Source organism: Artibeus jamaicensis, unplaced genomic scaffold (genome assembly GCF_021234435.1).
Source record: "Artibeus jamaicensis isolate MK-2021 breed Jamaican fruit bat unplaced genomic scaffold, CSHL_Jam_final scaffold_916, whole genome shotgun sequence".
Classification (NCBI taxonomy): Eukaryota; Metazoa; Chordata; class Mammalia; order Chiroptera; family Phyllostomidae; genus Artibeus; species Artibeus jamaicensis.
In genome coordinates this window covers 60,869,191-60,896,583 of record NW_026522059.1, presented here as the reverse complement: position 1 = coordinate 60,896,583, position 27,393 = coordinate 60,869,191, and the positions used below count along the sequence as shown (strand labels likewise).

Here is a 27,393-nt window from a genome sequence, read left to right as displayed (position 1 = left end):
CACTGGCAGGTTGACTGGGAAGTCCCACATCTGTGTGCAGATAAGCTGAGAGGAACAACTGGGACATGAGACAGACCCTGCAACCCAGGGTTCCAGTGTGAAAAAGTAAAGCCTCAAAACCTCTGACTATAATAACCTGTGGGCATTGTGGTGGCAGGAGAAACTCTTAGTCTCACCGGAGACTCCACTGGAGGGGCTTATGGAATCCTAGAATATACACAAGCTACCCACCTGGAAATTGATATCAGAAGGGCACAATATGCCTGTGGGGAGTGAGGGAATTAACTGAAAGCAAGGTGAGAACTGAAAAAGATTTAGTACCCTCTCTGCCCCTTTTATACATACAGTGCCACAACTCAACTGAGTGAGTTATCCCACTCTGGTGAATACCTAAGGATCTGTCCCTTACAATGTAACAGGTGTGATGAGAGAAACAAATGTGGCCCAAAGGAAATAACATATCAAAACTTCAGAAAAGAGCTAAGCAGTGAAGAAATAGATAACCTAACCAATTCAGAGTTCAAAATTTTGGTAATCAGGATGCTCACAGAAATGATGGAGTACAGTCACAAAATAAAGAAAGAACTTAAGGCTATACAAAGTGAAATTAAAAAATATACAAGGAACCAACAGTGAAAGGAAGAAAACTGGGTCTTAAATCAATAATTTGGAATAAAAGGAAGAAATAAACTCTCAACCAGAGCAGAATGAAGAAACAAAAATTTAAAAAATGAGAAGAGACTTAGTAACCTCTGGGACAACTTTAAATGCCCCAACATCCAAATCATAGGGGTGCTAGAAGGAGAAAAAGAAACAGCAAGAAATTGAAAACTTACCTGAAAAAATAAGGAAGGAAAACTCTAATCTGGCTTAGGAACTAGACATGCATATACAGGAAGCTCAGAGAGTCCCCAAGACATTGCATTCAAGGATAAACACACCAAGATACATCAAGACTAAAGATAAGGAAAGAATCTTAAAAGCAACAAGAGAAAGGAGAGAATTACCTATAAAGTAGTTCCAGTACGATCGTCATCTGATTTCTCAAAAGAAACCTTTCAGGCACGAAAAAGCTGGAAAGAAGTATTTGAAGTCATGAAAGGCAAGAACCTACATCCAAGATTACTCTATGCAGCAGAGTCATCATTAGGATGGGTGGACAGATAAAGTGCTTCCCAGATAACGTTAAAGGAGTTCATCATCACAAAGCCCTTATTATATGAAATGTTAAAGGGACTTATGTAAAAAAAAGAAGATCAAAAGTATGAACAGTAAAATGACAAGAAATTCACAACTATTGGACCTAAAAACAAAAACAAACAAAGCAAACAACTAGAACAGGAACAGAATCACAGAAATGGAGATCACCTGGAGGTTTATCAGCAGGGAAGGGATGGAGGAGAGAATGGGGGAAAAGGGAATGAGAAGCATAAATGGTAGGCACAAAATAGACAGGAGGAGGTTACCACCAGAGCTTCTCCACTAGCACCAGAGCTGTCATTCTGGTCTCTTCTATGAGCCTGTCTCTATTTTGCTTGTTAGTTCAGTTTGTTCATTAGATTCCACATATGAGTGAAATCATATGGTATTTGTCTTTCTCTGACTGGCTTATTTGGCTCAGCACAATGCTTTCCAGGTCCATCTATGCTGTCAAAATGGGTAAAAGATGAGTGAATAAAACAGCTATAGCACATTTACACAATGGAATACTACTCGGCCATAAAATATGATCGTATTCTTTACAGTAGTTGAAAAACACATGGAGATAAGATAATCATTGATTAATACTTTATGATTAAAACCTGCATCTTTTTAAAAAATTTTATTTAGTTATTTTTCAAGTACAGTTTTTTGTCTATTTCTCCCATCCCAGCCTCCCCCGCCCCTTGCTCCCCACCTCCCTCCCATTTCCACCCCCCTTAGTTCTCCTCCCTGTGTCCTTCCTATTTGCTCCTCCAAATCCCTCCCCTTTTTCCCCTTAACTTCCCTTCCCTCTCCCCTCTGGTCACTGTCCCCTTGTTCTCTATTTCAGTGTCTTTGTTTTTTTTCTGCTTGCTTGTTCATTTTGTTGTTTAGCTTCCTGTTAAAAGTAAGATCATATGGTATTTGTCTTTCAACACCTGGCCTATTTCACTCAGCATAATGCTTTCCAGTTCCATCCATGTTGTTGTAAAGGGTAGTAGCTCCTTCTTTCTCTCTGCTGCATAGAATTCCATTGTGTATATGTACCACAATTTTTTGATCCATTCATTTACTGATGGGTACCTAGGTTGCTTCCAACTCTTGGCTATTGTAAATTATGCTGCTATGAACATTGTGGTGCATAGGTTCTTTGATATTGATGTCTTCATTTTGAATAATCTAAGTTTCCAAATCTGTTGCAGTTGAAGAAAGGAGAAAACATATGTTTTCCTGTCCTGGGTACATGGACTGTGCTTGGTTGAGTAGCCTGAACTGCTTACTAGCTGTATCTGCAACTTTAATATATATCACCTCTAATTCCAACTTTACTGAAACCTCAGCAGGAAGAAAGCATGGATTGGCAGGAAACAGGAAAAAGGGTAGTCCCATCCTTAATTAGTCCTTTAATTAGTCCTCACCAAACCTATCAAAATAATCATGATGAAGTTGTATAGGATACCAGTTATTTTGTAGTGGAGGACAGCTTTTAATAACAAATAGTATTGATTCATTTTTTTCCTCAATATTTTGTAAATTCTTATAAAAAAGGCAAGTACAAAACTGATCATCTGTGATACAGAAATATTTATGCTCTTCATATATTACTGTTTTAAAATAACATTTTACATTTATTGAGTGCTTACCATAGTATATGATACCAACAAGATTCCTAGAAATCTCAACTTTTATAAAACATACTAAGTGCCTTTCTTTGCTGTCCTGCATGTTCTCTAATATGGAGATGATATAGGAAACATAATTTAGATTTCTCTTCTATAATATCACCCCATGTCTCAACTAACTTTTATCAATGGAGATTCTCAGTAAGTACATATTTATTTATTACAAAACCATTCTGTGATGATCATATGATAATTCTAATAAACATAGATGGGCCACAATAGTTAAGAATATCAGCCCCGTTTCATTTCATCTTCCTCCACTGCAGGAAAGCACATGTTAGATGATGGTAATTTCCCCAAGAACAACTCTCTTTCTTGAGATGAAAGATTAACTTGGATGAACAATTGGTTTGTCACAATTTATTTTTGAGTTTAGTCACTTTTTAAAATAGTGCTAATGCAGCCTTTTCAGAATGAATCCTTCTAAAAATGCATTATTCTCCTGTGAATGTACCTTATAATTAAAACCCTATACATATAATTTGACTGTTCTCAACTTTTCACATATTGCCATATATAACAAATATTAAAATCCTTAACTCTTTACAGTCTGTAATATTTGATAGTCCTTAAATCTGAATTTGATTTTGGTGTGTCTAATTGATTATTATTATCCCATTACCCAATGAGATTCAATCACCAACTCAGATTCAACATGATTTCTGCAAGTCCTGGCAAAATGATGTTTGTGAATGAAAAGAGGGTATTAACAGCCTGATAGTTTTTCACTACATTTCAATAATCAAAGTACCTGAGCATGAAATATCATGAAGAGAAGTTTAATAAATGGTATGAGAACCATGACTAACTGTCTACATTGAATCAGTCAGATTCTGAGTATACAATGGAAAACATGGTAGTAGGTTGTGGTGTTGCTACTATTGCAATGACCAAAAGAGTAACACTTCTACCCTTAGGTTCAAAGCCACTACAGTGCCCTGTTTAAAATGTGGGCTTCTTGCAGAAATAAACCTAAGTCTTTATGGTCAATTAATATTTGACAAAAGGGGCAGAAGCATAAAATGGAGTAAAAATAGCCTCTTCAACAAATGGAGTTGGGAGATACAGACAGCTACATGCAAAAAAAATAAAGCTTGACCACCAACTTATACCATACACAAAAATAAATTCAAGGTAGATAAAAGGCTTAAATATGAGTTGTGATACCATAAAAGTCCTAGAGGAGAACATAGGCAAGAAAATCTCAGATATTCCACACATCAATATTTTCACCAATAGTGTCCTAGAGCAAGAGACAAATAAAAGAATAAACAAATGAGATCTCATCAAAATAAAAAGCTTCTTCACGACTAAAGAAAACTGCATTAAAATCAAAAGAGAAACAACCATATGGGAAAACTAATTTGCAGATGATACCTCAGACAAGGATCTGATCTCCAAATCATGTAAAGAACTCACATGACTCCACTCCAGGAAGATAAACAACCCAATTAAAAAATGGGCAAAGGGCTTGAACAGACACTTCTCCAAGGAGGATATACAGAGGATGCAGAGATATATGAAAAGATGCTCAACATCACTAGCCGTCAGAGAAATGCAAATTAAAACCACAATGAGATCCCATTTCACACTGGTGAGAATGGCCATCATAAATAAAGCAACAATTAATAAGTACTGAAGAAGTTGTGGAGAAAAGGGAACCCTAGTACATTGTTGCTGGGAATGCAGACTGGTATAGCCGCTATGGAAAACAGTATGGAATTTCCTCAAAAAACTAAAAATATAACTGCCTTTTGACCCAGCAATTCCACTGTTGGGATTATACCCTAAGAACCCTGAAACACCAATGCAAAAGAACCTATGTATCCCAATGTTCATAGCAGCACAATTCACAATAGCCAAGGTCTGGAAGCAACCTAAGTGACCATCGGTAAATGAGTAGATCAAAAAACTATAGTACATTTACATAATAGAATATTATGCAGCAGAAGCAAGAAAAAAGCTCCTCTCCTTTGCAACACCATGGGTGGAGGTGGAGAACATTATGCTAAGTGAAATAAGTGAGGTGGTGAAAGACAAATACCATATGATCTCACCTATAAGTGGAACCTTATCAACAAAACAAATAAGTGAGCAAAATACAACCAGACACATTGAAATAAAGAACAATCTGACACTAATCAGAGAGGAGGTGGGAGAGGGATAATAGGGGATAATGAGGGGGCCATCAAGGAACATGTATGAAGGACACATGGATAAAGCCAAAGAGGGTGGGTTCAAGGCTAGGAGGCAGGGATGGGTAGGGCAGAGTGGGTGTGATGTGGTGAAAATGGAGACAAATGTACTTGAACAACAACACCAAAAAAAACTAACAAAAAAACTCCCTATATAATGAATATAGTCTACCAGCAAGCTATAGGAATAAATTGCAGAATCTGAAAAATGGAAAAATAATAAAATAAATAAAATAAAATGTGGGCTTCTCATTGCTTATTCAGGCAAAAATCAGAATGTTTATCGGAACCCTCCTTTTTTTAATGAGGGTTTTATCAGCAGTGATAAAGCTAAATGATAAGTAAAAGAAAAGGCATACCTTAAAGTACTATTGTGAGTGTCTGGGGTGTGTTTATGTTCTTGCCACCCATTAGCTTTAGGGAGCTTACCCTTTTAGCATGTTGATGTTTAATTTGTGTGAAACATGATGCAATTCCCCAGCAAGCTTGTTTCTGTTCTGTAGGACAATCTAAATCAAGACAGTCTCCCTCTGAGGTGGGTGGTTAAAAGTTTTGCCAATTTTGTTCATACTGCAGATATTTCAATATTCTGTAATTTAGCCTATATAAGATACTTCCATCACTGGGCATTAATTATTATCTCTCAGGATAAATTAAAAAGAATACACTGAAGACAAACTAAGGGGAAAACCAGCAAAATAAAAGATTTACTGTAATGCAGGTATTACCATAAATTTGAACTAGAAAATAGACCAAATTTCAGATTAGGCTGGATACAAATGACCCATTGCTGGTGCTTAAAAGTATGGATTTTAGCTGGTGCTAAAATCAGCCCTGGCTAGTGTAGCTCAGTGGATTAAGCATGGGCCTGTGAAGCAGGGGTCACTAGTTTGATTCCCAGTCAGGGCACATGCCTGGGTTGCGGGCCAGGTCCCCTGTTGGGGACACATTAGAGGCAAGGACACATTGATGTTCCTCTCCCACTCTTTCTCCTTCCCTTCCTCTCTCTCTAAAAATAAATAAATAAAATATTTTTTAAAAAAAACAAAGCAAATCAAAACTAGCTATAGATGCTTCTACTTTCCCATGTTGTTGCTAGAAATCTCTATTGACATATGCAATGCACGTGTAATATTTCTGGAGTAATGCAATGGATGACCAAGAGACTTGAAATCTTTCAGTACTATACTTATGTGTAGTATATTTCCTTCATGAACTAAAAATGAAAAAAGTGAGAAATTCAGACTCTTTCCTTGCTCAAATCCTGTCAAATAGATTACCTTATATTACATATGGCTATTTTTAAGAAAGTTAGAAATGGTTATACAAAAAACAGAAATACTCTCCATTGAAAAAATTATGATTCTTAGTCAACATACATATTCAAATTACAAATATGCATAATCTCTAACCCAACAATACCCTTCCATACCACTCCAAGAGTTTTTTCAATAAAAACTAAAAGCACCTATATATAAAGACATGTACCTTTATGTCCATTGCCACATAGCATGAAATCATAAAACAAGTTGGAAATTAGTAAATGCTAGTCAATGGGTTTTGGTTGAATAAAATTATGGCACACTCACAGTACACATTATTAGGCATTCACCACATGTAATATGGCAGTGTTACACATTAGATATCATTAATATAATAGAAATACAATATACTGAAAGTATTTTGCGACTATAAATTACTATAATACAAGTATAGTTAAATCTCATTTGGACTTAAAAAGAATGAAATTCTGATACATGTTACAAATTGGATGAACCTTGAGGACATTATGCTAACTAAAAGAGGTCAGACATAAAAAGACAAATACTGTATGATTCCGCTTATATAAGGCACCTAGAATTGGCAAATTCATGGATGTAGAAAGTAGAATAGACTTTACCAGAGGCTGAGGGGAGGGAAGAATGAGGGGTTATTGTTTATTGGGTATAGATTTTTTATTTGGGTTGATGAGAAAGTTCTGAAAATTGATAATGGTGATGATTGTTCAACTTTGTCAATGTGTCACTGAATACTAGTGAAATGTATATTTAAAAGTGGCACAATTTTCTGTCATGTACAAGGTCTGTCCAGAAAGTATCCATCCACATAGTAGGAATTACTGAAGAAGATAAAAGATACAAGAAACATTGTACCTTGGACAATAATGCCTCAGTTTCCTTCAAAGTAGGCACCTTGGGACCTCACACAGTTCTCCCAATGGCCATCAGCTGCCCTGTTGTATTTTCTTGAATCTTATTGATAGTTTGAAGTCTCTTCCCTTTCAAAGGTAATTTTAGTTTTGGGAAAAGCCAGGAGTTGCAGGATGCCAAATCTGGGCTGCAGTGGGGCTGAGTCACCTAGGTGATTTAATGTTTCATTAAAAACTCTGCAAGGGATGTGATGTATGAGCTGGCACATTGTTATGATGAAGCTGCCAATCACCAGTTGCCCAGAGCTGTAGCCTCTGAATCATCCAAATAGTTTCCATGGAGGAATGTTCAAGCTTTATGCAAAAGTTGATGCAGATTTGTTGCTCTATTCACTTGGTCATTTTGAATGTGATGGCCACACAGTACACATCCTCCCTCAATGGGGGGTAGGGGGAGAGTGGTCTACTGCCCCCACTGACTAGTACAGTAAAGTTGTCATTGTTCACACATATGCATTCCATTCCACTCTCCTTGGCTGCCAGGTTACATCAATGTCACACAAACCATTATTATATTAACAATGGTTGGACTTTTTCTGGACAGACTTCACATATTATACCACAATAAAAAATAAAAATCTGCCCTGGCTGGTGTAGCTCAGTGGATTGAGCATGGGCCTGTGAAGCAAAGGGTCACCAGTTTGATTCCCAGTCAGGGCACATGCCTTGGTTGCAGGCCAGGTCCCCAGTAGGGGACACATGGCAGAGGCAACCACACATTGATGTTTCTCTCCCACTCTTTCTCCTACCTGTCCTCCCTCTCTAAAAATAAATAAATAAAATATTTAAAAAAGTAAAAATCTACGATTAAAGTACAAATGTGCCTCATATTAGGCATAGTATGATGAAGATTCCACCAAATAGCACTAATTTTAGGAACTTCTATACACAGTTATTTCATAGTTTGGGAAATATAAAGAAAACAACAGCTCTACATTGCCCTTTGCAGTTTTCTGTCTCCATCTCTTCATGTCTACTTTTTCTAGATCGATGTTGTTCTTGCCACACCTCTCTGAACAACAGCATTAGCGGGAGCCATGCTAACTAGTACTGTTGTCCTCAAGTATGCGCTCAGAACTTTAATGCATTTTTTAATGCTGGCAATTGTTTTAGAATCTAAGAGGGATGACCTAACTTATCATTCTTTCCTTAACTTGGCAAAAGCAAATATATTACTACAGAAAGTACTACCAAAAGGAAATGGTAACTATGAGACAGACATATGTCCATCCTAAGAAAAATGAATTTATTTCCAAGTAGAATACACCACTCAGTTGCTGGCGGTGCTCTTCAGCATAGTTGGCAGTGTAGTCATTCTAAGTTTGAGAACCGTTTCTGTTCTGTAAAGATGGTTTTGGTATGAAAACCCTAAATAAATCACTTGGTATGTGAACATTCAGACCTTCTTTTGGGATTCCTTTTCCATGAATTGAGGTGCACTAAGTCACTGGTCTCACTGGCACTCGCTTCCTGGTATCTCAGCTGCCTTTGAGTCAGTGCCAGTGAAAAACTTTCCTTTTGGTCCTAATGTAGGGATGACAATAGAACAAGGGTCTCATCATCTCAACTACCAGAAATGTCTGGGCTAATAAGGACCACACACAGGTGTTGTCAAAGTGAGCCCAGAGTGGATGTGCTCAGACCATTTGCTAGAGAGGGCTTTACTGGTTCCTCACATACCTGCAATGTACACAGAATGATATGTATGTGTGTTTGTGAAAGTTCTGGGGGAATGGGAGCACAAGCTTTACTGAATTATCAAAGGGGTATTAAGACCCATATGGTTAAGAAGCACTGGAAATATTAATCACAAAATAATTTTAAACTTCTCTGATGCCTCTGACCTTATGTTTTCATAATGCTTTTCTGTACTCTGTTATACTCCAAAGAGCAATATGGTGATAAGGACAGAATCTCTGATATTTAGATGTTGACTCTGAATCTCAGTCTCCTCCGTGGAAAATGATCATACAGTGGAAGGAAGAAAGCAGATACCACAGATGACAATCCCTCGCAGAGTCCCTTGATCCAGAGAAGGGTTCATGTATATGGCACCTTCCCCACTTATTCTTTTTCAATAGAATGTAAGCATATTGAAGGCAGGAAATAGCTTCTTTAAAGTTTGTTGTTGTTGTTGTTGTTAAGCTTGCCATGCTTTTTGATGTCCATGGGCAACTTTCCATTTAATGCATGCAAGCTTACAATAACTTTTTTTAAGGTAACTATCTGAATGTAGTTTCATATTTTATTATTATATAAGGAATTTAAAAAATGAAGCTGGGATTTGTGCATATATTCAGAGCCTAACTTGGCCACAAAGTAGGTATGTATGTACCTTGGGAAATGATAACCAAATTCTTCACTAAAACCAAATTGCCAAGTATCTGCTACGCATATACATAGCTAGGCACTGCACTTGGTTTGTAGGCAATAAAAAGTTGTTAATCTTGCTCTCCAAGGTTATTCTCAAAGAGAAAAGCATGTTTAGACAAAAGGATGGATCAAGAGAGAAAGTGCCATAGGAATTTAAACAAGGGAGAAAACAGGGAAGGCAGGTGTGGGGAAGACTTCAGGGAAGAGGTGGTGTGTGATGTGAGCGAGGCTTCGACATGCAGCAGGGCGAGCAAAAGGAAGAAATGGAAACTGCAGGCATGACCTCGTGGGGCACAAACTGGAAATAATGACCACTTAGTTTAGACTGGTCCTGGTTTCCCAGGACAGTAGCACTTCCAAAAAGGACAGTAGCACTGGTCCTTTTTGTTCTTAAAATCAGTAGCACTAATCTGTATTTCATATATCTAGGGCTAATTTATTCAAAGTGAATTATTGCATTAATGTTTGCTACCACCTAATATTTAGGAGAATTATTTAAATACTTAAATATTTTAAGATCACGAAGAAAAGGTGATAAAGGGTTTTGTTGTTCTTGTTCTTTGTTCCTTGTTATACTTGGTGTGCCTGAGTCAAAATTCTAGAATCTTGAAAATTTTATATTTCAAACCCAAACCACGTTCAACACATAACAACCACCAGCCCCAAATAAAATGGGCCTGAGGTGTTTGTGGCCTCAGGGAACAGTTCTGAAGGGGCCACTTGGCATGGATTTCCCCACCCCCTCTACTCCCTCTGTCTCTTATACCGAAGGTGGAGACAAAGAAACAAACTCAAACCCTTCTAAAATGTATTTTTAAGTGGGAATATGTAATTAGAAAAGCAAAAGTAATATATAGTAGAAATAACATGATTTTTTAGAACCAGTATCTTTGTCCAAAAGCAACACTTAGAATGGAAAGTAAGTAGAGGTAAATTCGTAGCTATAAACCCTGCCCCTCTTTTTCACTGATCTTCTGTTTTAATTTGCTAAAATGAAATTGCATGACTGTTGAGTAAGAATGTCTCTCTAATTTCAAGTTTAAAGATAACAAATCTTTTAAATAGAATACTGGCACACTGACTCCCCACAGTCTGGTTCATTGCAACTGTTCTGTTGGTGAAGTGGCACATTTGAATCCTCATCACAGCCATTTTAACCATTTCACAGCATACTATTTAAATGTGCATCCCTGGATGGCAATGGGAATAGGAACTTGGGTTCAGCAGCAGGGCTTGTGGGAAACCCTAGGACAAGCGAACAGCATCCCTTAATGGGGGAGGCCAATTTGAAGCTCGAGTAACCAGAGCCTTAGACTGACCAGCTCCCATGACTTTCTGAGTGCCTGTGGGGAAGCCTCTCCAGAAACTCTTTTGAGGGTTACTGGGGAATCCTAGGACAAACATACTGCTTGTTTTGGTAGGGAGGTCTTGCTCAAACCCGACCCAGCTAGATGTCTCACAACCCATCTAAGCAAAAACAAAGCTTCAAGAATAACTGGATAACATGCACATTTCAGTTTCTACCTATGCCGGTACATGGGGGCTAGCAATGTAGGATGGCCTCCCTCTCACCCCCCACAGATTCTGCTGTCCTGGAAACCTTTCTGGTAGCTCAGTGACTATGGTGAAAGGAATTACCACAAACCATGTTGGTTATTGAGCTAAAAGCAGAATTTCTGATGCTATGTATTTGGGAGAGGGACATGGGTAACAGGACAAAGGGAGAATACCCAAACTGGGGTAGGGCACTGTCCTTTCTGGACAAAATCAGTCATGAAATAGAGGTGGTGGATAAGAGCTAACAGGTGATGGCCTGTGAATGGGTACAATATTCCCCTTTCTGCTCCCCCCCCCCCCCCGCACCAAATCAATGAGAATGACTGACAGAGATGATGGTAAATGAAGGGAGAAATGAAGACGGGTGCTGTTCAATCAAGCTGAACCGCAGGAGATGAGAGAAGTTTCTTCACTGATGTAAGACTTCCTATTGGTTTCGTACTTAAGTAAGCATGGGACATTGAAATCTGCACAGACCCATTCTGACAGCTGGGAAGGGAGAGGCCAGAGTCAGGCAGAAGGAGAAAAAGTTCTAATTGCTGCCCCGGGCTGCTGCCAAGCACCTGCTGCTCCCAATTCGGAAATAGACCCAAGTGAAGGCTGAAGGTAGAAAGGTGAAAGTAAAACTCCAGTTATTGTACATCTGGACACCCCTTCCACGTCTAAGGAGTCTGGCACCGACATGGGCAATTATCTTTAAGCATACAGAAGCTGGCGGCCCTCTTTGTCCAGTAGTAACCAATACTAAGGCTCTTCCAATCTCAGGCACTGGTCTGATTAACATTGCAATTCCAGTTGTTCCTTTTTACCCACGCAGAGACCCGCAGAGACAACCCCTGGTCTGTACCTGAAACTCCATTATTAACCCAGCGGAAAGCACGGCGCTGCTCGGCTAAGGCTAATAATAGCAGGGCTGCTTACCTTCTCCGGATCCAGTCAGCGCACGTCCCCGGCGCCCGCAGTCCGGCCGCAGAGCCTCTGCCGGGGTGTGCACGGTCACCGCTGCCCCCACCCCACCTGCCGGCTGCAGCAGCCGCTCAGCTGCCCAGACCCACCGCATGAAGTCATCCCTGCCCAGGGCGGGATCGCTACATTCCGCGCCAGCCGCGGGGGGAGAGGGACCTCCCCTGGCTTCAGGGAAGGGCGCCTGGGAACTGTGGCCCATGACCGCTACCCCTCGGAGTTCCAGGTTTATTTTCTATTAATGCTTTTATGGAGGAAGCATCGCAGGATTGTGGCCCAAGAAAGAAGAGCCGGAATGACTTTCCAGCAAAGCTCCTTTCCTCCGAGTGCGCCCCTGTAATTCGGGCTTCATGGGCAGATCCATTCCTCTGTGTGGGTTTCCTACCCTGTCCTTCCTCAACAGTATTGTTCATTTCGTTGAATTCTGAACTGGGGTTGTTTTTAAAGCCAAACATTCAGATAATCCAGAATGTTTTAAATTGGTCACCCATTTCTTTAAGCCCCTGTGGCGCGCTCCACCCTCCCACGGCATTCTTGGCCAAAGCGCTCTCAATTGTGAGAGTTGGCACCTCTCTCTCTCGCCTACGTCATGGAAGAGAAACTCCCAAAGCAGTGCAGAAGCAGCACTGACCAGAGAAAGCACTCCAGGAAATAGAGAGGGGTCGCCCCAGGATTTGTTTCTGTTCAGTGGGGCATTTAGTGGACAGGTGTTCCTTCTGAGTATCCTCTTCTGCTCCACCACTTGAGCTGGCCGCTCTGCTGACTTGGAAACCAAAAGCAAAATCCACATTAACAGATGGCTTAACCTCTTTCTTTCTAAAAGGCTTTACTACAACTGGCCTTGGGGACAAGATGAGCATAAAAGCACAGAAACCCCCTCCCCTCCCTCTTTAAATAGTCGCCAGCTATTAACAGGCCTCCATCTGCTCGCTTGCTCGCTCTCTCTCTCTCTCCCCCCTGCCCCATTTCTCTCCTTTTCCTCTGCGGACTAGATCAGCAGTTGACGGGTTAAGTAGAGAGGGAGGAAAAAAAGCCAAGGATTTCCTGTCCTTACAGTAAAACCAGCGTGGGTAGAGGGGATCTTTCATACAGCAGCTCTGTATGAGCAGATCCCTCATTCAACCTGCTTTGCTTTTGAAATTGGCCCTCACCAGGTCCAGCCTAACAACGTGCATTGACCAGCAACCTGAACAGGGCACTTAATGCACACAGCCAGGGAAGCATCTTTGCTCAATGAAATGTTCCCCTCCCTCTGGTGATCAGTCCCCAAATTGGGAGGTAGTATAGCCAACAGGGTTCCAACAAAACTCAGTGAGAATTTTTGGCCCTAGAATGTAAGTTTGTTGAAAGCTAGAACAACCTAATTCATCTTCCTGCACCTCACCTTCATAAAATTAGGCCATTAATATCAATATTGCTTGGAGGGGGGGTCCTAATTTATATCTAAGGAGTATGTGAGATGTGGTTGAAAATATGACATTTTAAGTTTCATTAACCTCAGACTAAAATGTAACATTTAGCATTTCCTTTAAATATACATGCAAACAACAAACTACAATAATATTAGGAGTGCTTGTGATTTTGTTACCAAAAGAAGCCACAGATTATTTTCTATTGCAGTTTTTTATAGATATCTCCAAATGTCATTACTATGATATTCAAAGAAAATCATGAATGCCATTTTTGTTTTATTGAATAAGCTTTGTTTTAGAATGTAATACAGAAAAACTAAGGCAGTAGTACAAAATTCCTATATATCCCATTCCCACTTTCCTCTATTATTAACAGCTTACATTAGTATGGTATCTTTATTACAATTAATGAACTAGTAGTATTGATACATTAATGTTCACCAAAGTTTTTACTTTATACAGATTTTCTTGGGTTTTACCTAATGTCCTTAATTCTGTTCCAGACATCACATTTGTCATGCCTCTCACCTAAGAGGTTTCTCTGGGCTGTGATAGTTTCTCTGACTTTTCTTGTTTTGATGACCTTGACAGTTTTGAGGGGTGCTGGTCAAGTATTACCTCATTATTGTAATCTATGTCTGATGTTTTTTGGGGGTCACGGTTTATTGGGAGAAAAACCACAGAAGTAAAGTGCCATTTTCATAACATCATATCAAAGGTATATACTATCATCATGATTTATTACTGTCGATGTTGACCTTGATAACCTGGCTGAAGTAGCACTCCAGATTTCTCCACTGGGCAATTACTCCTCTGCCCTTCAATATGTACTTGTTGGAAGTCACTATGTGGAGCCCACACCTAAGGAGTAGTGTTAAACCCACCTCCTTGAGGGTGGGGTCTGTACATAAAGTATTTGGAATTCTTCTGCACAGAGGATTTGTCTACTCTCCCCAAATATTGATTTATTCAATTATTTATTTATATCAGTATAGGCTCATGGATATCCATTGAATGCTTTGGATTTTAATTCAGCGCTACTTTGTCTTGTTGTTCTAATTGTTCCAGCTTTGGCCATTGGGAGCTGTTTCTGTTGGCTCCTGTGGTCCTTTGACACTGGAGATTTACCTTGAATTATCTCCTACCCCAGTCCTAATATCAGCCATTTCTCCAAGGTGCTCTAATTCTTTTTTATTGAAAATGTAAACAGAAACCAAGATGTCGGCTCTAGGTATGCTGATTGCTAATGGAATATCATTTGTTAAGGCTCTCTTAACTGAGAGAGAAAATAAGCATATAGGTATACTAACTCCCACATGTACACACATCTGTAAATTTTTGGTATATATCTGTGTTTATATTGAACTATATGATAGCATACTGAGTTTGCCAACTCTAATCCATTAACGCATGGGTCATTTTAGCTTCCTCCCCTTGTTTATCTGTAAATTCCTTCTCCAGCAGTGAGGGATGTGGCTCCCACCATACATTATCCATTTACTTAATTGTACAATTCCAGTTTACGTATATAGCAGTATTAAAATTGTTAACCCAGTCCCCCAAACTCACTGTTTTTAAGTAGTTAGCAAAGCCACTGTTGCATCTTTTTATTCAGTTTAAATATTTCATCTAATTCATTTCATTCCATATATTTGTGTATCACAAATTTAGTTTTTAAAATGCCGTAAAAACTGCATCTTAAGTTGGTAATTAGTTTCCTTTGAAATTTTCTACAGTATCTTTTATGAATTGAAAAGTGCTATTTTAAGAAAAGTTACATAGGCTTCCCCAGATTATTAAAGGGACGCATGGGTAGTAAAAAGGTTGAGATCCCAACCATTGTGAGGTTATAATGAGATAATGTGAAATTGCCCTACTGACATTAGGGGGCACTCACACTTAGTAAGTGTTATCCTTGCCCACCTGGGCAGGCTTTTATCTCCTTTTACAATTCTAAGTACCTTGGAAAGAGAGCAAGCTAAACCTCATGGTTAATAATTTGTAATTCAGTTGGAGGATTTGCTAGGGATCAGGTATTGGAGGTAAAGGTTCATATAAAGTTAAAGCGAGAGAGGATGAGAAAGCGAAGGGAACCAGAGGACTGAAAGGACTGAGTTCAGTGCTTTTGCAGTTGAATAGATCTGGGTTGGAATCCTTCCATTCCCAGACTGAATGTGTCTCATTTTTGAAATAAGGACAACAATGGCGATTACAAATGTTTGTTCCAAAGAGTGAAAGTAGGTGTTTTAGATTTTTCTTCAATTAGTCTGATGCAGTTGGTGTTTAAGTGTGATGACTTGGAACAGTCCCAGACATATCTTATTGTCTCTCCTGGTACAGTTTCTATTCTGTGATGCCAGACTCACTGAAGGTATAGACAATTTCTTGCAGTAATTTAGGCTTCTCCATTTATCAGTCTATGTTTGCCAGGGGCATTTTGTTCATGGAAGAGAATTGGTGGTAGTGGTGATACGAAAAAGACAAAATGGGTGATGTTAAATGGCAGGAATTAACATCTTAATACATCTGAGAAAATACAAGGTCTGTCCAGAAAAAGTCTAGCCATTGCTAATATAACGAGAACAGTTTGCATGAGATCAATGTAACCTGGAAGCCAAGGAGAGTTGACTGAAATGTGCATCCTTGAATAGTGATGGTGGGGGTGCTAGATTCCACTGAGTAAGCATGTGTACTGTGTGGCTGTTGCATTCAAAATGACTGAGTAAAATAGTTCAGAATTTCTGGTCAAGATGGCAGTGTAGAGAAACAAGCCTCACTACCTCACACAACCACATCAAAATTACAAATAAATACAGAACGGCCATCACTCAGAACCATCAGAAATCAAGTTGCATGGAAGTCTGACAACAAGAATTAAAGAAACCACATTCATCCAGACAGGTGGGAGGGGTACAGATGTGGAACAGACTGGCCCCACATGCATGTGTGGTGGATAAAAATTGAGGAGGGATATCTCAGGAGTGAGGAGTCTCAGCCCCCAACCAGGACCCCCAGCCCAGGGTTCCAGTGTCAGGAAGACAATTTCCCACAACTCTGGCTACAAACTGCGCCCCCCCCCCAAAAAAAAAAAAAAACAACAGTGGAGAATGAGTCAGTGGAAGAAACTTCAGGAGCCCCAAGCAGTTCCTCTTAAACAATGCACACATGGACTCACCTATTCAGACTTACTCTCTCTGAGCTCCAGCACCAGGATAGCAGCTTGAAAGGCACCAGTGATATACTGGGAAAAACTGAAGTGTCTGGCATCAAGGCGAGCAGAGACCATTGCTCCTTTTCTAAACCTTTCCCCCAGAGAGCCATAGAGCTGGCAAGCTGGTGCCATGTCTGAGATTCTATCAACATGGCTAACATTGACCCACCTTGGACACCCCCAGAGACTCCACCTACACAACTTATGGGCCCTCCCAGGCTGCTTTTACAAATAAATGGTTGGTCTTGACTCATGCCACACAACTTCCTAAATCCTCTCAAACAAGCAAGAACTAGCCTCAGTGAACCCAGGCCTGACAGTAGCAGCAGCCTGCCTAGATTCACAGCTTGGCTTTGATTGGGACTCTCCAAACCCAGCACAAGTAGGAGCTATCCCAGATTGCTTTACAGGTCAGACAGGGTGGCTGCAGGCAAAACACAGGTAGGGTTGATCTTGGCCTCCACCACTTGGGAAACCCCAGGGCTAGCACACCCACTGGACAGCTACAGACTATATCAGAGTACCACCACCCTGCTCCTGTACAGACGGTCTTCCACAGATGATGGAGGTTGGTGGTAAATTGTCATAGCCAATCCTTGCAGCTGACTTGCCTGGGTGAATCCCTCACATTAATCTGCCAAAAGCAACCAAAGCTCAACTATAAAGAGGAGGGTGTAGTCAGCCCACGTGATGGGCACACCTCAAGTACCCAGCTTGGGTGATAGGGGAGGCTGTGCCACTAGACCCTACAAGACACCTACTACAATAGGTCACACTACCAAGACAAGGAGTCAAAGCAGCTGTACCTAATATGAGGAAACAAATGAAGGCAGGCTGGTAAAAGGAGAAGATGAAGAATCATTGCCCAGATGGAAGGACAGATCAAAACTCCAGAAAAACAGCCAAGTGAAATAGAGATAAGCAATCTATCAGATGCAGAGTTCAGAGCACTGTTTATAAGGATGCTGAAGGAACTTAGTGAGGACCTCAACAGTATAAAAGAGATCCAGTCAGAAATGAAGGATACACTAACTGAAATAAAGGACAATTTATAGGGAAACAACAGTAGAGTGGATAAAGCCAAGAATCAAATCAATTATTTGGAATATAAGGAAGCAATAAACAACCAATCAGAAAAAAAAAGAATAAAAAAATGAGGATAGTGTAAGTAGTTTCTGGGACAACTTCAAGTGATCCAACATTCCTCCCATAGGGGTATAAGAGGGGAAGATTAAGAATAAGAAATTAGAAATCTATTTGAAAAAAACAATGAAAGGAAGCTTCCCTAATCTGGTGAAGGAAATAGACATGCAAATTCAGGAAGCACAGAAAGCCCCAAACAAGATGGGTGAAAAAAGGCTCATTTAAGACACATCATAATTAAAATGCCAAAGGTTAAAGATAAAGAGAGAATCTTAAGAGCAGCAAGAGAATAGCAGTTAGTTATCTACAGAGGAGTCCCCATAAGACTATCAGCTGATTTCTCAAAAGAAACTTCTCATGCTAGAAGGGATTGGCAAGAAATATTCGAAGTGATGAAAAGCAGGGATTTACAGCCAAGATTTCTCTACCCAACAAGGCTATCACCTAAGATTGGAGGGCAGATAAAGAACTTCTCAGACAAGAAAAAACTAATGGAGTTCATCATTACAAAACCATTATTATAAGAAATGTTAAAAAGATTTATTTAAAAAATTAAAAAGATCTTCTTGGCTGGTGTAGCTCAGTGGATTGAGCATGGGCCTGCGAACCAAAAGATCGCGGTTCAATTCCCTGTCAGGGCACATGCCTGGGTTTCAGGCCAGTTCCCAGCAGGGGATGCACCAGAAGCAACCACACATTGATATTTCTCTCCTTCTCTCCTTCCCTTCTCTTCTAAAGATAAATGAATAAATAAATGAAGTAATTTTTAAAATTAAAAAATTTAAAAGATCAAAACTACGAACAATAACATGGCAAAAACCCATATCTATCAAAATTGAATCTAAAAACAAGCTAAGCAAACAGGAAGGACAGAAACAGAATCATGGATACAGAGAGTGTTTTGATAGTTGCCACATGGGAGGGTGTGTGGTGGAGTGGGTCAAGAGGTGAGGGGATTAAGAAGGGCAAATGCCTAGATACAGAATAGCCATGGGGATATAAAGTACTGTATAGAAAATGGAGTAGCCAAAGAACTTACACACGTGACCCGTAGACAGAACAATTTTGTGGGGATTTCCTGAGAGAGTAGGGGGTGCTGAGTAGAGGGAAGCACAGGCTGAAAAAGCAGGACAACTATAACAGCATAATTAATAAAATATAATTTAAAATGACTGGGTTAGTAGAGCAACAAACCTGTATCAAATTTTATGTTAAGCTTGGACATTCCTCCACAGAAACTATTGGGTGATTCAGAATGCTTTCAGGGACAATGCAACGAGTGCAGTGCCCGTAAAAGTTAGGCAGAAGTGCTCAAAGATGGTCAAGAATCTTTTGAAATGATCCATGTTCTGGAAGGTCTTCCACAAGCAGAACACCTGAGAACGTTTAAAGTGTAAGGGCTACAATCAAGAAAGATTGGCAACTGACAGTGTGAGAAGTAGAAGCTGATCTGCAAATTCCAAAACTACTGTGTCCAAGATTGTGATGCAGGATCTTGGCCTGAAATGCATCTTGGCAAAGTTTGTTTTGTGGCTTTTGCTACAGTAGCAGAAAGAACACTGTGCTGCAGTTGCTAACTTGATTCAAACCACTACCAATAAACCAAATTTCTTCATAACCAGAGATGAATTGTGGCTTTAGAGCTATGCTCCAGAAACAAAAGCTCAGTCATCCCAATGGAAGTGGCCTGGTTTTCCATGCCTGAAGAAGGCACAGCAAATCACAGCAAGATCAAGACCATGTTAACTGTATTTTTTTAAATTGGGAAGGTGTTGTCCATCATGAATATGCACCTCTAGACCAAACAATTAATCAAGAGTACTACCTCAATGTTTTTTTGTTGGTTGAGAGATGCAACATGACAAAAACAGCCTCAGCTATGGGCAACTGGTATTCTGCAGCTTCACTACATGAATGTGCCCACTCACGCATCATATGTCATGCAGTTTTTTTGCAAAACACCAAATCGCCCAGGTGACGCAACACCCCTACAGTCCTGATTGTGAACCCTGTGACTTCTGGCTTTTCCCAAAACTAAAATCACCTTTGAAAGGGAATGGATTTCAGACCATCAATGAGATTCAGGAAAATATGACAGGGAAGCTATGGTGTCTCCAACAAAGGAATTACAGAGTGTTTTGAACAGTGCAAGAGACACCAGAAGAACTGTGTGAGGTCCCAAGGCGCTTGCTTTGAAGGGGACTGAGGTATCGTTGTCCTATGTACAATGTTTCTCATATCTTCTTCAATAAATATCTCCATTTTTCTTATTACATAGCTGGATACCTCTTGGACAGACCTTGTGTAGTGTCTTCCTCAGATACCATATCATGACAAAAGTCATATGGGAACTACAAAGAAAAGGATAAATGAGAGATGTCTCCTTGCCATAGATAGAGACAGGGTCCAGGCTCATGGCGGTCATGTACAAAGAATTGGACCAACCACACAGATATTGCAAAGTAAAGCAAGGGGGAAATTTATTAAGAAAAGTACTCTTCCCAAGACATGGGAGCAGACCATCCCTGGCCAGAGATTGGCTCTCTTCTAGTGAGTTGCTACAGCCTTTATAGGTTTTTACTTAAAATTCTACACATGCAATGTTCCACAGTCCTCCTCAATTGCTCACTTGGGGAAGAAACCACAATGCTAACCATTATCAGGTATCACAAAGTTAATTCTTGGAAATCAGAATGCTGATTGATGATAGCTGCATTGTTTCAGAATTTTGTATTCTACCTACTGCTTCAACTTGCCTCTGAGAGACGATTCTCAAAATGTCTTTTTGGGGGTTGCTGAAGGAGGATGGTCAATTTTCTGCTGCCATGGTCTTACATAGTGATCATTTTCACTCTGAGAACAGGGCCAGTCTACCATCCAGCGCCAGGGATCAGGATTTGTACCTTTGCACATGGTACATGGCCCTGGAGGTGGCCTATTACAATCTGTTTCTCAGTGTCTGGGCATTTGCACCTAAAATATGTTTGATCTTTTGGCGCTTGGCAGTTTTTTGACTTTCCCAGGTTACCTTGAGGTGTCTGGACATTGCCAATTTTGCTGCTAACAGGTAATGCTACTAGTGTTACCTGCTTTTCCTCCTTTTTCTCACATTAGTTCTGCTCTCTCTTTTCTTTCAAATCATGATTGTTAAAGATTGAGAAGGCAATATCTATTGGATGGGACATAGGAGTTTGTGGGCCCATTTGTAATTTCTGAGGCTTTCTACAAAGATCAGAGCTGACTGGCTAATCAAGTGTTGTCCTATTAACACTTGGCTCTGCAGACAGGATGGGTCTAGATTAGTATATTTCCAGAATGCCTCTACCAGTCAGTTGTGTAACAGAGCAGGGTTCTCCTCTTTTCCCCATGTTACCTCTCTGATTTTATTATAGTTCACTGGGTTTTTGATACAATTTTTCATTCCAGCCAATAAGCACTTTGTCACAGTGTTTTTATTTGTCCTCACCCCTGCTGTATTGTAGTTCCATTTGAGGCCCTGATCTGGGACTGCCTGAGCTGTGGGTCCTACATCATTAGGGTTTTGAGTGTGTAATTTTTCTACATGTTTGAGGGTCTTCTCCTAAATTCATTGCTTTTCTTTTGGAGAGCAACAGGTGGTCAGGATTATATAAAGGTCTCGCCAGGACATATCAAATGCAAGGGTTAAGGTTTGGAATTTACTAGAGAAGCACGAGGGATCCTCGAGGAAGTTTCTTATCTATCTTTGAACTGCTGCAGGTCAGTTATTCAAAGGGGTGCAAATACCCAAATAGGGGCTTCTGACTGCTGCTTCCATCAAGGGAAGGGGGCAGGAGTGGTGCGGAGATAAAAAGCTCTGCTCCAAGTATGCCTCACTAGGTTTCTTTTCAGCTGCTGATTTTGTACATGTTGGAGAGTAGAGTGGAGGGGAGGTTGATTCTTCTGAGGTGGGAGCAGAGGCTTCAGCATTCTGGGGCCTACTTGGTCCCTCCTGAGAGACAGGTGGGGAACTTACAAGGAGGTCATCTAGAATGTCATTGTTGACCTCTAGAGGGGCCACCTTCCTTGCCCCACAGTGAAGGGCTGGATTGTGGTACACTGTCATGAAGGTTTGAAAATAGGAAACTTCTGATAATTTGCCTAGCTTTTTACTAAACAGGTCTAATTGGAGCATGGTGGTGTGATTTTTGCTCCCATCTTTAGGCTAAACTTCCTCATCTTCTAGTTTATTCTGAAGCCAAGCCATATTACAAGAGAAAATTAGCCTCTTTTTCTTGAGATTTACAGAGTCAAATTTTCCCCAGTTTCAGAGAATGCATCTCAGTGGGGATCCTGAGGAGAGAGAGGGTATATTACCCATCTTGTCCATGGTACACCTGGGGAAGAGTGGAACTCTCTGACTCCCTAGAGCCAGCCCCCTTTGTTTGCCTAAAGAGTTCTCTAGTGGGTTACAGGGCTTCCCTCATTATCCTGTCATTCTAAGCTACCAGACATCTCTGGTGATAAAAAGGCTTGGGTGTGCTGGCCAGTAGAAAACAAAGTAGAGTTGCTATGGACTGACTGTACCCTCTTTCCTGGTATCTAATTAGGAGGCTTTAGTTAAATTGGACATGGCCTGCATCATGAAGAGTCCAGGAAAGCTGGACTCCTGAAAGGAGTTGTAGGGAGGGTACTATACCAGTCACTTGAAACATTTCCCAAGTCTAAATTGAAAGTTGTTGTTAAAATACCAGAGAGAAAATTGATTAACTTACCACTGCTCCTCATAATTGATTAACTGGAACTAGTTCTTCCTACTTCTCGTGAGTGCAGATAGGGCAGGAACATTTAAGTTTATCTATTTTACAAACTTAACCTGGGTTGGGAAGGCCTTCAAAAGGATTTTAAAGGGCTCACCAACCTTGATCCATGCTCAGCAAATGCAGTTACAGAAGAGTCACAATGGGAAGAGGGACAAATGGAGCCAAAATTTAGCGGGTGAAGCAAGTCTTAGGTGGAATGTGGTTGGTTTGTGAATGAGGCTGATGGTACAAGGGGACATAGCAAAGAAGGGAGGTACCCAACAATCCTTTCTGAGAGTTACAATAGTCCCAAATGGAAAGCCATAGTAAATGGACAATGTCATGTTTTACACTTTACAGTGTGCCTTGTTGCCTGGATATTGTCTTGTGCCTGTTGCAGAGCTAGTCTCTAACCTCAGTCCTTTGCCACATAATCCTCATATGGGAGTTTTTTAAGACACAGGTGCCCTTTTGGTTTTTAACAGCCTGACCCATGCCTAGTGCAAACTTTTTTGCCTGACTCAAAAGTGCAAACTTTCTCCAAGGAGTCAGGGTGTCCTAAGGCATAAAGGAGACAGAGAGAATGAAAGTCTCCTCCAACCACTGGGGAGAGTAGAAGGTGTTGTCTTACCACTCCACCATTTCCACAGAAGACCTACTGGCTGGTTCACCAAATTGATGCAAATGGAGACGTGGTCCAGGCTCTTGGTGGTCAGGAAAAAAGAATTGGACTGACCACACTCTTATTTTTTTTTCACTTGAAGTTTATTGTTTTAATATTTTTTTAAATTAAATTTTATTTAGGTACTTTTCAAGTACATTTTTTTTATCTATTTCTCCCATCCCACCCCCCCACCTGGTCTCCCCCCTTCCTCCCATTCCCCCCCCCTAGTACTCATCCCTGTGTCTTTCATACTTGCTCCTCAAAATCCCTCCCCCTTTTTCTCCTTAAATTCCCTTCCCTCTCCCCTCTGGTCGCTGCCCACTTGTTCTCTATTTCAGTGTCTTTGTTTTTATTCTGTTTGCTTGTTTGTTTTATTCTTTAGCTTCCTGTCAAAGGTGAGATCATATGGTATTTGTCCTTCAATGCCTGACTTATTTCACTCAGCATAATGCTTTCCAGTTCCATCCATGTTGTTGCAAAAGGTAGTAGCTCCTTCTTTCTCTCTGCTGCATAGAATTCCATTGTGTATATGTACCACAATTTTTTGATCCATTCGTTTACTGATGGGCACCTAGGTTGCTTCCAACTCTTGGCTATTGTAAATTGTGCTGCTATGAACATTGTGGTGCATAGGTTCTTTGAAATTGATGTTTTAGGATTCTTGGGGTATAATCCTAGCAGTGGAATTGCTGGGTCAAAAGGCAGGTCAATTTTTATTTTTCTGAGAAAATTCCATACTGTTTTCCATAATGGTTGTACCAGTCTGCAATCCCGCCAACAGTGAACTAAGGACCCTTTTTCCCCACAACCTCTCCAACATTTGTTGTTTGTTGCTTTGTTTATGATAGCCATCCTGACTGGTGTAAAGTGGTATCTCATTGTGGTTTTAATTTGCATCTCTCTGATAGCTAACGATATTGAGCATCTCTTCATGTGTCTCTGGATGTTCTGTATGTCCTCTTTAGAGAAGTGTCTGTTCAAGTCCTTTTCCCATTTTTTAATTGGGTTCGATGTCTTCATAGAGTGAAGTCGTGTAAGTTCTTTGTATATTTTGGAGATTAAAACTTTGAGGTATCATTGGCAAATATGTTTTCCCATACAGTTGGTTGTCTTTTTAGTTTAATACTGTTTTCTTTAGCCATGCAGAAGCTTTTTATTTTGATGAGATCCCATTTGTTTATTCTTTCCTTTATATTCCTTGTTCTAGGGGACATATTGGTAAAAATGTTGCTGCGTAGAATATCTGAGATTTTCTTGCCAATGTTCTCCTCTAGGACTTTAATGGTGTCACGGCTTATATTTAAGTCTTTTATCCACCTTGAATTTATTTTGGTGTATGGTGTAAGCTGGTGCTCAAGTTTCATTTTTTTGCATGTAGCTGTCCAGTTCTCCCAACACCATTTGCTGAAGAGGCTATCTTTACTCCATTTTATGTTACTGTCCCCTTTGTCAAATATTAATTGACTGTAGAGGGTTGGGTTGATTTCTGGGCTCTCTGTTCTGCTCCATTGGTCTATGTGCCTGTTTTTATGCCAGTACCAGGCTGTTTTGATTACAGTGGCTTTGTAATACAGTTTGATATCAGGTATTGTGATCCCTCCTACTTTGTTCTTCTTTTTCAAAAGAGCAGCTGCTATTCGGGCTCGTTTATGATTCCATATAAATTTTTGTGACCACACTCTTATTGTAACCTCTGGCCTAGGAATGGTTCTCTTCTACTGAATGGCTACAGGCTTTATAGGGTATTATGTAAGCTTCTATACTTGCATTTCCCACAACATCCTTGATTGCCCACATGAGGAAGAAACCTCAATGCCAATTATTATTTTTTAAAATTTATTTATTTATCTTTAGAGGGGAAGGGAAGGAGAGAGGGAGAGAAAAATGTATGGTTGCCTCTCATGCGTCCCCTGCTGGGAACTGGCCAGCAACCCAAGCATGTGCCCTGACTGGGAATTTAACCTCGACACTCACAATGCCAGTTATTATCAGATGTCACAAAGTGATTCTTGGAAATAGGCTGTTGACTGATGATAGCTGTAGTGTCTCAGGATTTTCTATTCTATCTCCTGCCTCATTATGTCAACACACAGGATTTGAATATGTCTTCTTGGGACTTGGCGTATACCACTAAGCAAGATAATTGAATCAATAGAGGCTAGGGTAAGATGGAAGTGATCATTTTTTTTATTATATGACTTTTCATTGTACAATCCTTTAAAAAAACTACCTTTGTACCATTACTCTAAGGTCTATAATGCTTCCTTTTGATATTCTGGAACTAAGAAACAAACAGCCTAATGATTTCATGAGTCTTACCAAGGGACCATGTGAAACCAGAGTCAGAGGCCCTGTGTGACTGAAGCTGTCAGCCACATGACAACCACTCTGGGTTAAGGAGTCCATTCCTGAAGAAGCTCATTTAAATGCAAATATGCTATCATGAGGAGTAACCAAGTATTGAGTATCTCATTAGCAGCCATTAATAATTCAGCAGAGATTAGCTTCTCAGATTTATCGTGCAGAGATATCAGGTTGATCTGGCCCTAGCATCTGTCACCCACACTGCCAGTCCCCCTGTTTCCATCACTTCACAGGGGTCTTCCTATAGCTAGAAACTTGTTTCACTAGAAAAGAGTTGGTGAACTCCTTTATCTTGACATTATCTGGGAAGCACTTTATCTACCATTCCATTCTAAATGATAGCCTTGCTGGATAGAGCAATCTTGGATGTAGGTCCTTGCCTTTCATGACTTGGAATATGTCTTTCCAGCTCCTTCTTGCCTCCAAGGTCTCTTTTGAGAAATCAGCTGATAGACTTATGGGAACTCCTTTGCAGGTAAATGTCTCCTTTTCTCTTGCTGCTTTTAAGATTCTATCCTTATCATTCATCTTGGATAATGTAATTATGATATGCCTTGTTGTGTGTTTCTTTGGGTCCAACTTCTTTGAGACTCTCTGAACTTCCTGGAAGTCTATTTCCTCACCAAGCCTTATTATATGATTTGTTAAAGAGACTTATCTAAGACAAAGAAGAAGATGAAAACTATGAACAGTAAAATGACAACAAAGTCATAACTATCAACCACAGAACCTGAAGAAAAACAAAAACAACATAAGCAAACAACTAGAACAGAAACAGAATCACAGAAATGGGGATCACATGGAGGGTTATCAGCAGGGAATGGGAGAATGGGACAAAAGGTACAGGGAATAAGAAGCATAATTGTTAGGTACAAAATAGACAAGGGGAGGTTAAGAATAATGTAGGAAATGAAGAAGCCAAAGAACTTATATGAATGACCCATGGAGCTAAGGTAGGGGTAAGGAGTGCTGGTGCAGGGCAGAGATAAATAAAGAGGAGGAAAAAATGGGACAATTGTAATAACATAATAAAATATACTTAAGAAGTGTTGGGCACGTAGTATACAATAGTCAATTATTTTATAAAGTTTTGACTTATGTCAAAGGTTAAGAGAATTTCTATAATAATAGCACATGTCTGCAGGTGTGTGTGTGTGTGTGTGTGTGTGTGTGGTTGTAGCTGGTTGGCTTGGGGTGATTCATTATGCTCTACAGAAATCTTACAATTTTATGGCAAATGTCTACTCTTTCACTGAAATCAGAAAGTATGTCATGTAAAATATATACAAATATAATTCAGGAGTAGCAAAGCTATGGTAATAGAAATAGAGTTGCTTTCAAGTAATTATAGATAGGCTAAGATTTTCTGCATTAATATGAAAGCACGGATATAAGAAAACACTCACTCATTTAAAAGTTGTTTAAGGTATTGAATATATCAGCAGATACAGCAGAAATAGGACAGTGGAAGAAGGGGAAGAGACTACAAACAGAATAAAAACTGTTACTGTAGCCACTGCTGAGAATTCACATCATTTGGTAAGTTGGCATATAATATGAGATTTATAAAATACAGGTACTGTTCTGTAATTGGAATTCTACATTTCATTTTGAAATGTATTTTTGCTTAACTGACATGTTTAGTAAATGGCATATTATACATTCAACATTGTGGTGT

General features: G+C 40.0%; 1 protein-coding gene across 2 annotated transcripts in view; it reads right to left on the bottom strand.

Annotated features, from left to right (window-relative positions):
- Positions 1-12,265, bottom strand: part of PKIA (cAMP-dependent protein kinase inhibitor alpha) — a 114,980-nt gene extending 102,715 nt beyond the window's left edge. For both annotated transcript variants that reach the window (XM_053661233.1, XM_037130465.2), the window contains exon 1: positions 12,120-12,265. The gene's annotated coding sequence lies outside the window, so the exon portion shown is untranslated. The remainder of the gene's footprint in view (positions 1-12,119) is intronic.
- Between the last annotated feature and the right edge of the window lie 15,128 nt (positions 12,266-27,393).